The 16,735-nt window shown below is 45.4% G+C and overlaps 1 long non-coding RNA gene across 2 annotated transcripts in view; it reads left to right on the top strand.

Moving 5' to 3' along the window:
• Positions 1–7,536, top strand: part of LOC115068694 — a 12,046-nt gene extending 4,510 nt beyond the window's left edge. For both annotated transcript variants that reach the window (XR_003848029.1, XR_003848030.1), the window contains exons 2-3: positions 5,372–5,559; positions 7,078–7,536. This is a non-coding gene — a long non-coding RNA (uncharacterized LOC115068694). The remainder of the gene's footprint in view (positions 1–5,371; positions 5,560–7,077) is intronic.
• Positions 7,537–16,735: the final 9,199 nt, after the last annotated feature.

Raw genomic sequence — 16,735 nt, 5'->3', positions numbered from 1 at the left:
TTACCTACATGCAGGCATAACACTCATACACATAAAATAAAAATAATACAATATTTTTTTAAAAATTGAGCTCCTTCAGATCCATTTTGCCCCACCTTTCCCAGAACTGGAGACTCAAAGCTCACAGGTGCTAGGATGGTCTCTGCATGATGCACTAACCTTTATCTCATGGTGTAACACAGATCCTGGGTGACCCCCAACCCTTATCACTTCAACTGTGTCTTCAACTCATATCCAAAGTGTTTTCTAACCGTCCCCATTTTTCCAGAATGTGATTATCCAAACCTGATATTTGAGAGAGAAAGAGCTAAAACTTGTTTAATAAGAAATGATTCATAGGAACAAACTCTTCTGTCACAAATGGAAGGTATCAGCTCTGGTGATTCATGGCTCTCTGCCATTTGCTTTTTAAATAAGCATAAAAACTCTGAGACCTTCACATGTAAATGAATTCTGGGTGTCAATTTTAAAATAAAATGACTAGATAGGAAACAATCCAGGTCTTTGAAGAGTGGACTGACTGAGCCTGTTTCAGTTTATGGCTAAGCAGGAACCAAACGAGAGTAGAATCCCTGGTACTGTCAGCAGGAGAAAAACCTGCTGTCCTGTATGTGCAGAGTGGTCGGTCTTTATGACCAGTAGTAGGACAAGCAAGTGATTGACTGCCCTTCTTTCTTTAGACCTGTGTGCTCTTGGGCCTATGACTGGCTGTTACTCTTCTGCTGAGAGAGACCTAGGCCTGGGCATTACTTCTTCAGCATAAAACACTCTCCCTCAAACTGGGGAGAGGGCCCAACCAGTAAAGCGTTTGCCTCACATGCACAAGGACCAGAGTTCGGATCCCCAATACCCACATAAATAATAGGTGAGGTGGCAGTCTGCATGCAATCCCAGCACTCCTGAGGCAGAGGCAGAAGATGCATGGAGCAAGCTGGCCAGCCAGCCCTGCCCTGCTAGAATCTGAAGAGACAAATCATGGTCGCTTGTGTTTTTGAGAAGCACCACAAATGATCCTGACAATGGGCCCTTAGGTTTTTATTTTCTGAGAAGTTATTCATAATTCATGTCAATTGTACTGTGTCCTTCTACTATGAGCCTTCCATAGGACTTTCCTTTGCATGCGTAGGATCTGACATCACCCCCAACATGGTCAGATGGAGATGATGCTCTGGCTAAGTGATTACCAATAACAGAGCAAGATGAGAGTCTGGGGACTGAAGCTTCAAATAGTTCCTACTCAAAATCCACAGCGCATCTCAAGCCCGGTCCCAGGTCCCGCATCATTTTCCTTTCTCTTCCAACTGAACTCAACCTAGAAAAATACAACCATCATGCACCGTGAGTATGGAAAAAAAAATAATCCAAGATCATCAAATGATGGACGCCTTGCTCTGCAAAAACATGGTCCCATTCTCATTGCTTGGGAAGTGGGAAAGGCAGCTCGGCTCATCCTGAGAAACAGTGCAGATGGTATATTTGGCACCACCAGCCCATGTAGACCAGAGATGCATTTATTTACATGACTTTATTTGCATTGTGACGCTTCATCTGGACTGTGGCTCACATCTAACCTTTTAAAGGGTCAAGAGGGAGTGAACCATTTTGCTCTTGGGATTGGAGGGGGTGACCCCCGTGGAAGGGGGATGTTTGCATTTCCTCTACCTGCAAAATATTCATTTCTTACAGCATCAGAAAACATTTGGTTATGTTATCTCGTGGGTCCAGGAGGAGCGTGGAGTGTGCCAAATTTAAGAGGCATTGCCAAATGCCATAGCCTGCATTATGTAGATGGAGCACGTCAGTGAAACTGGCGCTAACTAGTTGTAGATTCCAGCTCTTGCCTCAGAAGCAAAACAGCCCTGTTAGTCATTTCCAACTGGGCTCCTGCGGCTTGCCTTTCGTTGTAAGATGTCTTTGTGTCTGTGCGCAGATGCTGGCCCATGGGCGCAGCTGATTGGCTGCCATGGCTGACCTCTTTGGGGTTGGGACAGTGAGCTCTGAAACCTGCACCGAATGGACTAAGACTCCCTGTGGACTTGGAGATGATAAAAATCTAGCATCATGGGGTCTTAGCGGAAGCCTCAGGGAGCCTGGCTCCAAGCCTGGCTGAACAATCACGTCCTGGTACTGGTCCCTAGCGCGCTCATCCGTAAAACATGGACAAGTAAGCCGGGTATGGTGGCCCACAACTTTACTCCCGGCACTTGGGAGACAGAGGCAGGTGGATGGATCTTTGTGAGTTCAAGGCCAGCTGGTCTACATAGGGAATTCCAGGCCAATGAGGGCTACATAGTGAGACCCTGTCTCAAAAAGAGAAAAAATGGGGACAGGATAGTCAGGTTTGTTATGGAAAATTTGCTGTGGTTGGGTGTGGTGGAAATTTAGTGCCTGCAATACCTTCCAAGCATGCCACATCCAAAGGCCAGTAATTATATGAGGTGCTGGAGATTAATTCCCCGTGGTGGCTTCAGAGGCTTTAGGAGAAGAGAGGCCCAAGCTTCCCCACTGTGATGCCCTGAACTGCCTTGGCACCCTGCAGATTGCAATAAGACCCTCCCCAGATGCCGCCCCTTGACTGTGGACTTCAGGAACCATAATTTCAATAAACTCTTATACTTTATGAGTTACCTAGTCTGGGGGCTGGAGAGATGGCTCAGCGGTTAAGAACATTGGCTGTTCTTTCAGAAGACCCAGGTTCGAATCCCAGCACCCACATGAAGCTAACTACTGTCCGTAACTCCAGTTCCAGGGAATCCGACAGCTTCTCCTGTCCTCCGCAGGCATTGCACAACATGGGTACACCTATATCTATGGTATTCAATTATAGCAACAGAAAACAGACTAAGACAGACCAATATAATCCATACAAAACATTTAGCTCAGTAACTGACCCAGAGTGAACCCTCAGCAAAATGCTTTATTATTTATCACTATTTTCACATTTTTATTGATATGTGTATGTTACTTAATGCACATGATGATTGAGTAAATCAAATAAAGTTATGTAATGAATGTTAAATATGCAGACCTCGGGGCATGTGAGGGACTTGGTATTGGAGAAGAATGAGTAATTGCTTACACAGCATGTCTGGTAAATCTCCTCTTAATATGACATGGGTTTTTGGCCCAGAGTCCCTCACCTGTTTGAATTGAGAAGCCACTATGTCCTGGACCAAGTCCTGGAGCCACCAGTGCCCAGCCCTGGGTGAGCAGAAGACCTGGTTTCCATCTGTGATACGCCAGTGGTAATGGTCTGGAGGAGATCTGGCTGGGGCTCAGTGCTACCAAGACTGAACTTCCTGCTAGGCACTGGGTCATGTCTATTGGGACAGTCTTCAAGAGGGCCTGGGTGAGGGTAACAAGAGTGTGTGCATGGGTGGCATCTACCAGCAGCAGTACCTGGACAATGCATTTTCTGGGCAGCCGGCCAGCTTGCTGCCTCAGTTGGCTTGTTTGTCTAACGACTGCTCTCAGTGGACAGTTACTGCTCTCCAGCACTCTTTGGTCAGTGCAAAGGAGATGATGCTTAAAGAGGCTGGGGGAGTTATCCTTCTGGAGGGAAATGAGGCTGCCTTGGGTGATAATGGAGGCTCTGGCTATGTCAAAGGCCTCCCTTTCTGTCCTCGGTGTGATTTTCATTGTTATTTTTGTTGGTGTTTGAGATGGTCTCACTCTGCGGCCCTGGCTGCCCTGAAACTCATTATGTAAGTCAGAGTGGCTTCAAACTCAAAGATTTGCCTGCCTCTGTCTCTGGAGTGCTGGGATTATGGGAGAGAATCACCAAGCACGGCTTTGGCCAACCTGCTTTCTAAGTACATTGCTTCCCAGATGCAGGACTGGAGAGATTGCTCAGTGGTTAGAGCACTGGCTACTCTTGCAGAGGACCCAGGTTCGATTCCCAGCATCCACATGGCAGTTAACAACCGCCCATAACTACAGTTTCAGGGGAATCCAATGCCTTCTTCTGACCTCCATGGGCATTGCGTGACACAGGTGCATTTACATACATGCAGGCAATACACCTATACGCATAAAATAAAAATATTAAAAAAAAATCCCAGATGCTCAAAGTGACAGCCACAGTCACAACAAGAGTGTCTCTGAAAGTCTATCATATCCTGGAGCAGAGCCCCTGTTGCCCAGCAGGGCCTGCTTCCCACTGCCAGAAGACACCTGTGTCAGTCAGCTGCGGAGGGAGTCATGTTAAGTGACATTAAGTGGCTCCTTTTCCCATGCACCACTTTCCTGGTCTTGGCACATAATAGGCATTCAACAAAATTTAAGACTGACATAATAACAATAGATGATTTAAATACTGGAGACCACGCCTCAACACAAGTGTCTTCTATGTATTAGTTCATTTTATCCTGGGGACAAGCTAATGAGGTAGTTAACATGATTATCCCCCATGTTAGAGCAAATAAATGGGGCTTTTGAGAACCTAAGTACCTTGTTCAAGGTCACAGGGCTGGAAGTGGCAGGCCTACAAATGTTGATGCTCTGAGCTAGATTGGAGTTTTGTTCATTCACTATTTCCTTGAGATAAGGTCTCATGTAGCTCAGGCTGGCCTCAAATTTGTTATGCAGTCCTGAGATTGCAGGTATGTACCACCAAGCTTCAATGCTTAGATTTTGTATGACTAGTAAAAGTTGGAAAAAAATCAATTAATTTGTAGCAATTAAAACAAAGGTAGTGATTAGTATGGGCCATGAAAGAAACAAAGCAGGGAAATACAGGAGGAGGGAGGAAGGGAGGGAGGGAAAGGGACGAGAAAAAGGAAGAGAAGAGTATGAAACGGTGGCATTGAGAGGCTGCGGGGGGACCTCTAGAAACGCAGAACTAATGGGGTTGAGATGACTGGGTCAGTAAAGGGCTGTTCTGCAAGCATAAAGACCTAAGTTTGATCCCCACAAACCGCATAAAAACGTCAGACGCGATGGGGTATGCCTGTAATCCCAGCACTCGGAAGGCTAAGGCAGGATGATGCCTGGAGCTCCCAGACCGTCCAGCCTGTCAAATTGGTGATTTCCAAGTCAATGAGAGAGACTGCCTCAGAATATAAGGTGGAGAGCAATTGAGGAAAATACCTGGCATCAATCTCTAACCCCCATATGCATGCACACACATGTACACACGAACACATACAAGTGCAAATACATGTGTATGTATACAGCACACAGAGTGAGTTGGGGGAGGGGAGAGCCAAGAGCAAGTGCCTGTCGGCCTCCCTGGCCTCCAGCAGCAAGAGAGGGGATGCAACTTTCAAGTCTTCTTTGTAGTTAATTTCTGACACCAGATAACTGGCTTAAATACGTGTGTGCTATGCAATTTTGTCCATTTAATTCTTTCTTCTTTTTCTAACTGATATAGATTGAACCGAGTCCCCCTTCATGTTGAAGGTCTAACCACCCCCCATCCCAAAGTGAAGAAACCAGGCTGAATGGAGTCCTAAGGCTGAAATCCTGGCAGACTCGACCTCCTTAAGGGCAACGAGAGCTCGTTCTCCTCTCTGTATCCTTCACACAAGGACAAGGAGGAAGCAGCTGGCTGTAAGCCAGGTAGAAACCAAATAGGCTGAGACCTTGATCTTGAACATTCAGCCCCCATAACCATAACTGAGAAAACAAATCTCTGTAGTTTAAGCCGCACAGCCTGTATTACATGTTAGTAGCACGAACAGAAGCCTGAGACAGGGACTCGGGGTAGAGAATGGACAGGGCTATGACTCAGGCTCAGAGACTGTCACTTAAGGCCCCTCCTAAAACTTTAGATTCTGTATGATGCTGAGACATTACCCAGCATGGCTTGGGTCCCAAGCATGTGGAAGGTACCTACATTTCATTTCAAAAAGTCCGTAAGCATTTTTAAAATTTATAATTGTGTGTGTGTGTGTGTGTGTGAGAGAGAGAGAGAGAGAGAGAGAGAGAGAGAGAGAGAGAGAGAGAGGAGAGCATGTGCCACAGCACATATATGGAGGATGGGGGTCAGAGTTGGTGCTCTCGTTATTATTATCATCATCATCTTATGTGTTTGAGTGTTTTACCTGCATGTAAGTGCACCCATGTTATGCAATGCCCATGGAGGTCAAAGAGGATCTCCTGGAACTGGAGTTATGGACGGTTGTTAGTTGCCATTTGGGTGCTGGGAACTGAACTCGGGTCCTCTGCAAGAGCAGCCAGTGCTCTAATTGCTGAGCCACGTCTGCAGCCTCTCTCTTTCTATTCTTACATGGGTTCCAGGCACTGAACGTGGATTTCCAAGCTTAAAGGGCAAGCACCTTTACCTGCTAAAGCAGCTTACCAAACCTCTACAGCATTCTTAGGATGACAAGGGCAATGTGGAAATTAACCTTGTCAAAGCAGGGGATTGAACAAGTAGAGAAAGAACTCAAAAGCCTACATTGGCTTACAAAATGCAGAATACTTAGACAAGCTTTGGTACTGAATAGTTCCTTTAAAAAAAAATCATACCTCCCCCAAACCAATTCCAAATGGGCTTATATAAACTCAAGTGTAGAATCAGGGAAATTTTACAAGGACAGAGAGCATTTTAGAGATATTGGTAATTTTATTTCCTCATAAGGCAAAAAGAAAATTGATTCAATGATGGTTAAGAGCAGTGTGATGGGGTCCTGGAGAGATGGCTCAGCGGTTAAGGGCAATGGCTACCTTACAGAGGACCCGGTTCTATTCCCAGCACCCACATGACAGCTAACCACCATCTGTAACTCTGGTTCCAGAGAACCCAACACCCTCATCTGACCTCCCGCAGGCATTGCACTTACATACATGCAGGCAGTATATACACATAAAACCACCATTTAAAGTTAAAAAAAAAAAAAAGAACAATTCAATGAATGGAAACTCTACTCTAGTCTCTAAGATTCGGGTGACCCCCATTCCCGCCTGTCGAACCATCCCTGCGCCTGCTACAGGTGATGAGTTATGTGTTGGCTTTGTGTTCAAGCTGGGGAGTGTCCCCTGGCCCCACCCCTTTGTTTCGGACCAATCTGGGCTCTATCTCTACTTTCTGGTCTTACTGACTTTCCACTTCTGCTTCTTTTTCTTTGCCTGCAGTTCCCTGCTGCATCTTACAAGAGGCGGATCCTTTTTAATCCAGGAGCACAGGAAGACACCGTTGATATCCTCCCCATCCCAGTGCTGGTGCTGTCTCGGAATTACCAGGGCTGTTTGCAGCGAGGCAAAAAGAAGTGGTGAAGGGCTGAAAAGAATCACCAGCGAGGTGCATGGACCTTTCAGGGGGAGGTGGCAAGGGGAAGATCTTGGGCATCGTGAGTGAGTACAGTCACAGACAACTGCGAATCAGCTGGGTCTACTGGTCTGACCTGTGTCCCTCCTCAGTCAGTCAGCGGTGCTGGGTACCCTGGACTGCACTGAATAGAGTGTTTATTAAATGTGTCTTGTGAGAGGGCAAAGTCATGGGTATCATTAAAGGGGAATCCCTGTAAGAGCAAACCGCCAAAATAAATCCACTTCTTGTAGCATAAATTATGAACTAACCATCCTTCAAAGAGTGCCAGGATTGTTGGATTGTAAGTTCTGAGTCAGGCATTTGACATCACATGATTCTGTAAGAAAATTATCTTCATTTGTGTACACACACACAGGTACATGTGCAAGTGAGTGTGCATGCATGTGGAGGCCAGAGGTCAACCTCAGCTCTGGGTCCTCGGGAACTGTCCATCTTGTTTTTGGAGGCCTCTTTGTTGGTCTGGAGCTTGCTGAGTGGCTGGGCTAGGTGGACGGTGAGCTCCGGTGCTCCACTCATCTCTGCCTTCTCAGTGTTGAGATTGTGAGCGGATGCTACCATGCCCAGCTTTTACTTGTGGGTTCTGAAGCTCGAACTCAGGTCCTAATGCTTGCAAAACACTACTGTACTGACAGAGCCATCTCCCTGGCCCTTATCCTCATCAAGATGGAGTACTTGAAGCTCAAAGAGATGGAGAACCACACAAGTACTCAACCTTGTAAGTGGTGAGATTGTGATGGAGACAGCAATCTGTATGAACTCCTCGGTGCTTATAGCTTAGAGAGTCGTAAACCATCATGGCGCCACTGGGTTTTGATGAGTGATGGACTCTGAAGGAATGGAAGGCTGTATTACCCTGTTGGACTCTACCATGTGGCCTCCAGCAGTTATTTCTTGTAACATCTTCTAACTGCAATCTCAAGCAAAGGACTGAGTTCAGGGGCTTGGCTGACAGGAGATTTCATAAGCTTGTGGGCAGAGTATAGAAGAGCTGCTCTCCCCTTTGGTGACTATCCTGGGCCACTTTGGTCCCAAGGGGTGGTCTGGACATGAACTTGAGTGAATATGGTAGAATGGAGGGAACATAGGTCAGCAGAGAGCTTCCTTTGGAGATTTCTGAGCTGGAAGCCCACTGGTTCCCTCCTTACATTTCGCTCTCAAGTTTGATGTCCTCAAACTGTCAGCATTGGCAAGGCAGCATGTCAGACCAGTGCAAGGCACTAGCTAGCGACACTGACTAAAGGACTTGTCTACTTTGTGGCTCTAAGATAGTTAGTGTTGCTCTCAGGATACTTGCTGAGTTATCTGTGTGCCTGTCTTTATGCCTTTTCCCTTGTTTGTATCTGGGGAACAAAGATTCTGTAGTTAATGTTTGTGCTTAAAAGTGTCTGTGCATAAAGAAAGGGGAGGACTGTCCTAAGCACATGTACTAATACATGAAGACAGACAGACCAACCTGAGAACAGACATGCACACTGAAGGTGCTAGGATGCAAGTCTACACAAGAATATGATCAAGTTTGAGCCGTGAGTGGTACCAAGAAAGAAGTTCAGAGACAAGGGGACTTCTGAGACCATTGCAAAGATAGATTTGGGGAGACAAGGAGGGGGTAGAATCTTTACAGGTAGAAAGAAGTTGTGTCTGGACCACAGTGCATGTATGAGAGAGAGATGGAGCTGGGGGAGTCTGGAGATAGAAGAGTCAAGAGAGAGTCCATCCCTGTGCCAAGGAGGGAGTTTCATCACAAGGGCAACGAAGGACTCTTAGAGGTTTCTCAGCACAAAAGTGATTTAAATAGAACTACTTTTTTTTTTTTAAGATCTCAGTTGATGATTATGCTCAGAAATGTTTGACAAGGTCAAGATCAGAGAAGCAAGTTTTTTTTTAAGGAGCGAGGAATGTGGGCAGTCTACGGCAAAGCCCAGAGGTCAGGAAAAGCACAGCACATGAGCAAACGCAGGGTTGAGACCATGGCAGAAGATCCAAAGAGAAAGAACCAGGTCAGAGCTGCCACAGGGCATGAGAAAGAGAAGAGAGAAAGGAAGGTCAGAAGGAAGGCCTTTGCGGGATGCCTCCCAAGGAATGGGCTGAGGGGCCTCCCAGCTTGGCTAGGGACTAGGTGGGCAGTTAGGCTATTCATGGCCACAGAAGAGATGGAGATGGGAAGACTGGTGTAGAGAGGGGGGCTTCAGAATGAGAGCTTGATGTGCTTGTGGATGCTGAGGTTGGGGCAGAGAGTGTGCACTCTGACAGTGAGGCTGAGGCTAGAGATGTGGCCCAGATACAGTGCTTTACTGATACATACTAAAAACCCTGGGCTCAGTTCCCAGCACTATGTAATCCAGGTATGGAGGTGCACATCTGTAATCTCAGAACTCGGGAGGTGAAGACATGAAGATCAGAAAAACCAGAGGAAAATATATTAGTTCAAAAGCCTACTGGAAAACATACACTATTTATACATGAGTGCATGTGTGTACCTGAAGGCCCAAAACAAGGGACACGAGAGAAACCTCCCTTCGAGTTGGTCAGGGTGATCCAAGAGACTCCCCAAATAAAGCAAACAATTGCCACAGCCCTTGATGGATTGCCTCTCAGAACTTGAAGGTAAGACCCTATTGTTGAAGACAGGCCACATTTCACACACAGGACCTGGAGCAGTAGAGCTGGAGCTGACCTGGGAGCACCTTCCTGAAGACCAGCTCTCATGGTGTCAGAGGACACCATGCAGCTGCTGAGGGAGGAAACCAATAAAAGGTCCACCCAAGTGTAGAGTCTAATAAATACAACGACTGGCCCAGCAAACTATCTCTATTGATACAGTAGTGGTACCTTTACCTTGGGAGTAATCAACAGGTATGTAATTGGACCTAAAGTCCTTTCAGTGGGAAGGAACTCATGTGCCGTACTGTAAACATAGCTAAATACCCAAGGCTGGAGAGGTCATAGATCCCAGGGAAAACCCTAAGTCAGTCAGTCACATCCCTAGACAAAAGCAATTTCTTACTACATATACTAAATATATGTCCTTATATTTACAGACAAGTATGATTGTTACCACTCATCAAAGAAGCTTCTTTTTGCAACAGATGGAGACTACCAGAGTCCCATAACTGGTCAAACACAGAGAATAAGTGTCTTTAAGCCTAGGCCTAAGTTTGACATATCTACAACGGAGCCTTTATACCTAAGACTCATGGAACATAGTGTATCGAGGGGCAGAGAGAATACTAATGCGTCTCTCAACTTTCACCAGGGAAGCTTCCTCATGTGACAGGACCACATAACACAGAAAGCCACAACTGGCCAAATGTACAGAGTAAAAGACTGCAGAATGTATATTCCTGAATAGGACTCCTATATTCAACGTCACACACCCAGGACTCAGGGACAATTGTGGAAGAGAGGGTGGAAAGACTGTAAGAGCCAGGGGTGGTGGGTGACCACGAGGAAATGGTTTTTCAGGCTTCTGGGAACTTGCTCTTGTAAACTTAACAGCAGTGATAACAGCATGCACAAAACCCATGCAAACTCAAACCAGACAAAAACCCACCCAGCAGAGAACTGGGGAAATGGACACGAAGCCTCAATCTTAGCTGAGGAACTCACTGCTGGGTGAGGGAGAGTTGGTCTTTAAGGGAGTGACACTAGGTAGGATGACCAGCTTCCAGTGGATGAACTCACACTGAGGGGCATCTGGGGACACAAATGACTTGATAAGCCTTAAAGTATGAGGCAGACTGCATGAAGCCTGGAGGGGGTGTGATGGGGGGGTTGCAGATAGGTCAGGGGTTCTAAATATGATTAAGATGTATTATAGGAAATGTGCCAAAATTCAATAAAATTATATTGAAAAATAAATTTGTATTAAGAATGAAAAAATAAACAATGTTCTAGTTTGCCTTCAATTGCTGTGACAAAACACTTTGAGCAATACCAACTTGGGGAAGAAATGGTTTATTTAGCTTACATCTTTGGAATCACAGTTCATCACTTAGGAAACCCAAGGTAGGAACTCAGGGCAGGAACCTGGAGGCAGGAGCTGGAGCACAGGCCATGGAGGAATGCTGCTTACTGGCTTGCTCCCCTGGCCCAAGCTCAGCCTGCTTTCTTATATAGCATAGGACCACCTCCCAGGGTGGCACCACCCACAGTGGGCTGGTATCTCCCACGTCACTCAACAGTCAAGAAGATGCCTCACAGACATGGCCACAAGCCAGCCCAGTGGAGGCAATTCCCCAATTGGGCTCCCTCACCCCAGGTGTGTCAAGTTGACAACTAACGCTATGTTATCCAGCACAAAACAACAACAACAACAACAAAGGTGGATGCCCCTGAGGAACAGCATCCAGAGTTGACCCTCTGGCTTTCACTTGCACATGCACCTGCACATATACAAACATGCTCAAACACACAGGAACACACACACACACACACACACACACACACACTCCCCCCCAAAAGCACATCACTAACAAAAAGCATCAGGTTAAAAGCTGGTGCATCTTATAGTGAAACAGGCAGTGTCTGGGGAGATCTAATCAAGACCAAGATATACAAGTTAAACATCGATCCTCAAAGTAAAAACGCTTTGTAGCTTAGCAATACAGGTGTTTTACCTTGACCTGATTGAAGATTTCTCTATGAAACCTACAGCCAGCATCATGCTTTAAAGTTAAATCACAAAAGCATTCTTACTAAAGATAGGCAAATGATGAGACTGAATGTCACAATCACTTATTTAACACTCTTCTGAAGCTATCACCAACAGAAAGGGGCAGAAAAGGAAACGATAAATATTATTCGTGGAGAAAGGAAAGTTTTCATTACTTACAATGGTTGTCTGCCTAGAAAACCCAAATGAATAAACTGAAAAAAGTATTTGAAACTAATTAGAAAGTTCAGAAAGATGGTTAGTTACAAGATAAATAACATGGAAAGTTCGCTGTGTGCCAGATATTATCAGTTAAAAGCACATGAAAAATGATGTTCTGCCTATCAGAGAACATGCTGTAAAAATAAAGGCATAAATTTAATAAAAGTTCTGAAAAAGCTACAAAGAAAACTATTGAAAACTTTTCACCGAGAGACATTTAAAAGCGAAATAAAAGTCAACCTTCCACCATGTCCATAAAAGATTCAGTGTTATGCGGAATATGTCTCTGAGGAGAAACATTAATTTAATGTGAGTTATCCATAAATCCCCAATTGTTTCATATTACTAGTTAAAATTATGATTTTACTTATGTACACAAGCTTATAAGAATAGTCAAGAGGACAAAAACTTTGTAAAAATAATGAGAAATTCTGTCACAACTGAGAATTGTTATACTATGCATTTGTACATTGACAGAAAACCAGAGCAAGACCTCATGTAACTACGAACTTGGTGAGGTAAGGATTCAAGATGGTTAGAAAAAGATGGTCATCCCTCTGCCAAGGCAGCACGAGCGGGTGACTGCTGAGGATTCGGCCTCTACTCAACCATAGAGGTGTTTGTGAGGCTCACTGTCCCCTGGGCACCAGCTGTTGCCGTTCGTCTAAAAAGACTACTCTCCCTGCCTGGGGCACGTCTTCTGCAGCCTCTGCCTGTCAAGGTGGAGTTGCAGCAGTTCTAGCACTTAGATGGGACCAGGCCACTTTCCCAGCAGAGGTTCAGAGTGCTTAGCTGCTGTTCTTTTCTGTTGCTGAGATCCAATAGTCCCACCAGAGCTATTTAAGGGAGAAAGGGTTTTCTCTGGCTCATGGTGCAAGGTGCAGTCCATCAAGGCAGGGAGGTCAGCTGGCAGGAGCTTGAAGCAGCTGTCACCTCACACCCACAATCAGAAAGCAGCGTGATGAAGGCTGGTGCTCAGCTTAGTTCCTCCTCTTTTTACAGTCCAGGATCGTGGCCCAAGGACCAGTGCTGCCTCCATGAACCTAATCAAGATTATCCCCACAGACATGTCCAGAGGCCCCATGATGGCAGATCTCAGCAAGCTGACAGTTGAGCTTAATCATGACATTGGCTGACTTCATTCACAGGTGCAAACTCTAGCCCTTGAGAGACGGTGTTGGCTGGTGGTCCCTTGTCCTCCCTCCACCTCTGTGCCATAGGGCTCACCCATTGGTTCCCTCAGTCTGTCAGCATCCTCCAATCTCAGCAGCAGCTGCACCTTCCAGTGAGCTGTGGCCAGTCCAGGGATGGCAACCATCTGACTGCTGTCTTCCCTTTCACTCCGACTCCCTGGGGTCCATCCCGCCCCATCTCCCAAGCAGTGATCCCTGGCGTCGCCTCAAGTTCTTCTTTGTAAAGAACTAGAGCCAAGACACGTTCCTTTCATGCCCCATATGAAGGACCTCTTACAACGCCAAAATACCATGAAAAGTAAAAATATCAGTTTATTTGTCTTTAAGCATGTGCATCATTGAGGTGTGAAAAATCGGGTGCAAAAGTTTAATGGATCTGATCTTTTACAGAGCTAAAACCTCTGCAGGTCAGAAATATCAAACAGAATGAAGTGATAGGTAACTAACAAAAATATTTGAAATGCCTTGGGTAAAAATAAGGCAATTCATGTTAATAGATTGACACAACATATAGAGCATTCATACATCAACAAAAATGTCTGAGAAAGCAGTAGTCTATGGAGCTGAATAAGAATTCACCTAAAAGAAATATAAATAATCAAAAAACATGAAAAATGGCCAGGTGTGGTGGTGCACGCCTTTAATCCCAGCACTTGGGAGGCAGAAGCAGGCAGATCTCTGTGAGTTCAAGGCCAGCCTGGTCTACATAGTGAGTTCCAGGACAGCTGGGGCTACAGGGAGACCCTGTCTCAAAAAAGACAAAAAAAAAACCCATGAAAAATAAGCAGTTTCACAAAAGTTAAGAAAATACAAATGAAAACAGTGGCTTTTCTTCCCTCTATATATTTGCTGAAAGTAATCCTAGAGGTGGAGCATGGGTTTGGCTCAGGTGGTAGTACTTGCCTAGCTGACATGAGACCCCAGGTCCAAGCTCCAGCACTGCATAAATTTGGCCCAGTGGTGCACCTGTAATCCCAGCACTTGGGAGGTGGAAGCAAGAGGATCAGAAGTTCAAGGCCATCCTTGGCCACATAGCAAGTTCCAGAGTAGCCTGGGCTTTTTGAGACTTTGTATCAATAAAAAACAATCACTACCACCAAAAACCAAAGACTCAAAGTGCTGCTCCTGTTAAACACCTGTGAAGTCTGTCCATGCGAATGCTCTTTCTAGAATACAACATTGAAGACTCTAACCCCTCTCAACCCAAAGAGCCAAGTGCCATAATTTTAGCCTCGAAAATTCATCAGAGAACTCAAACATTCCCAAGGGTACTGAGAGGCGCTTGCTGATAACAGTAAACAAATACAAAGTTAGCTCAGAGTGACACTGCTTGAAGCAGAAAGCCAACTCCAACCAGGTAAACGGCAAAGAAAGGTCCTGTTCCTGTGTCTTCGCACACTAGTTACACACAATTCTCTGCCCCTATTTCAAATTATAGTTTTGCAAATGTGAAATGTGGGAAAATGGTTTCAAAAGAGGCCAGAACATAAAGCACTTATAAGATTATAAAACCAACTCAAGTCCAAAATACCAATGTTCTTACGCGGTGTGCCAAACCGACATTCTCCTCTCTTCTCACACTCTGTAAGATTTAAGTAAACTAAGAGCTGGAAGTGCAGACTGAAAAAATCAGTGGTGGGTCTCTCGGTGATCTTTTCTAGAATGAGTCTCACTATCTTAGTGATATTACTACACTTTTAAAACAATTTTTAACCATAGACCCAAATGTAAAAGCTAAAACTAAAATTTCTGGAAGAAAGCATAGAACATTTGAGAGGCTGTGAGTCAAGCAAGTGTTGAACAGGACGTAAAAACTTAAACCACAACAGAAACAAAGATGACCATCGAACTACCAAAATTTAAAGCTCTTGCTCCTCAAATGAGACCATCAGTCCACAGAAGATAAACCTTAGAATGGGAGCATTTGACTTTATGTTAAATAAGAATGTATGCATAGTACACGAAGAACCCTTATAAGTCAATAAAAAAGACCTTAATTTTAATAAAAGCAAAAGATGTGCACAGACTGCATAAAAAGAGGTGCACAAGTGACAACTGGCACATGGAAGGAGCAGTCGTAACCAATGGTTTATCGGGAAATGCAAATTGTAGGACAATTAGATACCAATGCGTTCCCACTGTCCTAGCTTGCTTTCAGTTGCTGTGATAAAACCTAATACTCACTTGGGGAGGAATGGGTTGATTTGGCTCATATCTCATAGGTCACAGTTCATCACTGAGGGAGCCCAAGGTAGGAATCAGGGCAGGAGCCAGGAGGAGGAGCTGGAGCACAGGCCACAGAGGAACGCTGCTTACTGGCTTGTTCCCCTGGCCCTTGCTCCACCTGCTTGCTTTATGCAAGAGAGATCCACCTGCCCAGGGGTGGCACCACCCTCAGTGGGCTGGGCCCTCCCACATCACTCAACAATCAAGAAAATGCCCCACAGACATGGCCACAGGCCAGGCCAATGGAGGAAATTCCCCAACTGAGGTTCCCTCTACCCAGGTGTGTCAAGTTGACAACTGAAGCTATCCAGCACAATTGACCCCCCGTCAACTTGACATGCAAACACATCACTATTCAACCACAACCTTTCCATTTCTTGTCCCAAAGATGTTACTATTAACATTACAACATAAAACAGTATGACTTTAAAAATCCCAGTCTTTAAAAAGTTCAAACACTTTAAATGTTCAAAGTCATTCTTAAAAGTCTCTTACCTATGAGCTTCTATAAACTCAAAACAAGTACTGTCTTATCTCAAAGGGAAAGAATTGAGCACTCCTAGCTAGAAAGCCTAAGTCCAGCAGAGTAGCTCAAGGCTGGACATCTGGGATTCACTCACCATCTTCTGGGCTCCAAAGGGTTCTGGCAGCTCCACATCTCTCGCTCTGCTGTCCACAGCACACACAACTCATCTCACACCCAAGGCCGGCTCCATTTCAATTTGCTGCTGTCTTTGGTGGTTGTCCCATGGTCCTGGAATCTCCAAAAAGCTGGGGTCTCCACTGAAACTGAGGCTGCACCCTCAACAATCGGGTCTTCTGGCCTCTTGGGGTACAAAACCTCAGATTCTCTCCATGGCCCCTTCAATCCTCTGGTCTTCACTGCAAATGAGGCTGCACTTTCACCTACGGCCTTTCCTGGCCTCTCAGAACGTCAACCCTCAGCTCTCTCTGACCCCTTCACGCTTTCAACACCACAACCATGAAGGAGACTCTTACACATTACGAAGTCCTGTTTCTAGCTTGAGTGCTGACCTGGAGGAAATACCTCCCAGAAGACTTCACCTCAGTGATGCCGGTCTCTTGTTACTTACAGCTGATTTTTCAACCCCAGCTGACCAGCATCAATTGTCCCAGTAAAGCAAAGGTTTTACTTCAGGTGTTGGTCTC

Source organism: Nannospalax galili, unplaced genomic scaffold (genome assembly GCF_000622305.1).
Source record: "Nannospalax galili isolate Female #2095 unplaced genomic scaffold, S.galili_v1.0 scaffold648, whole genome shotgun sequence".
Taxonomy (NCBI): Eukaryota; Metazoa; Chordata; class Mammalia; order Rodentia; family Spalacidae; genus Nannospalax; species Nannospalax galili.
The sequence above is the reverse complement of the archived record's forward strand: the minus strand, read 5'-3'. Positions and strand labels throughout refer to the sequence as shown.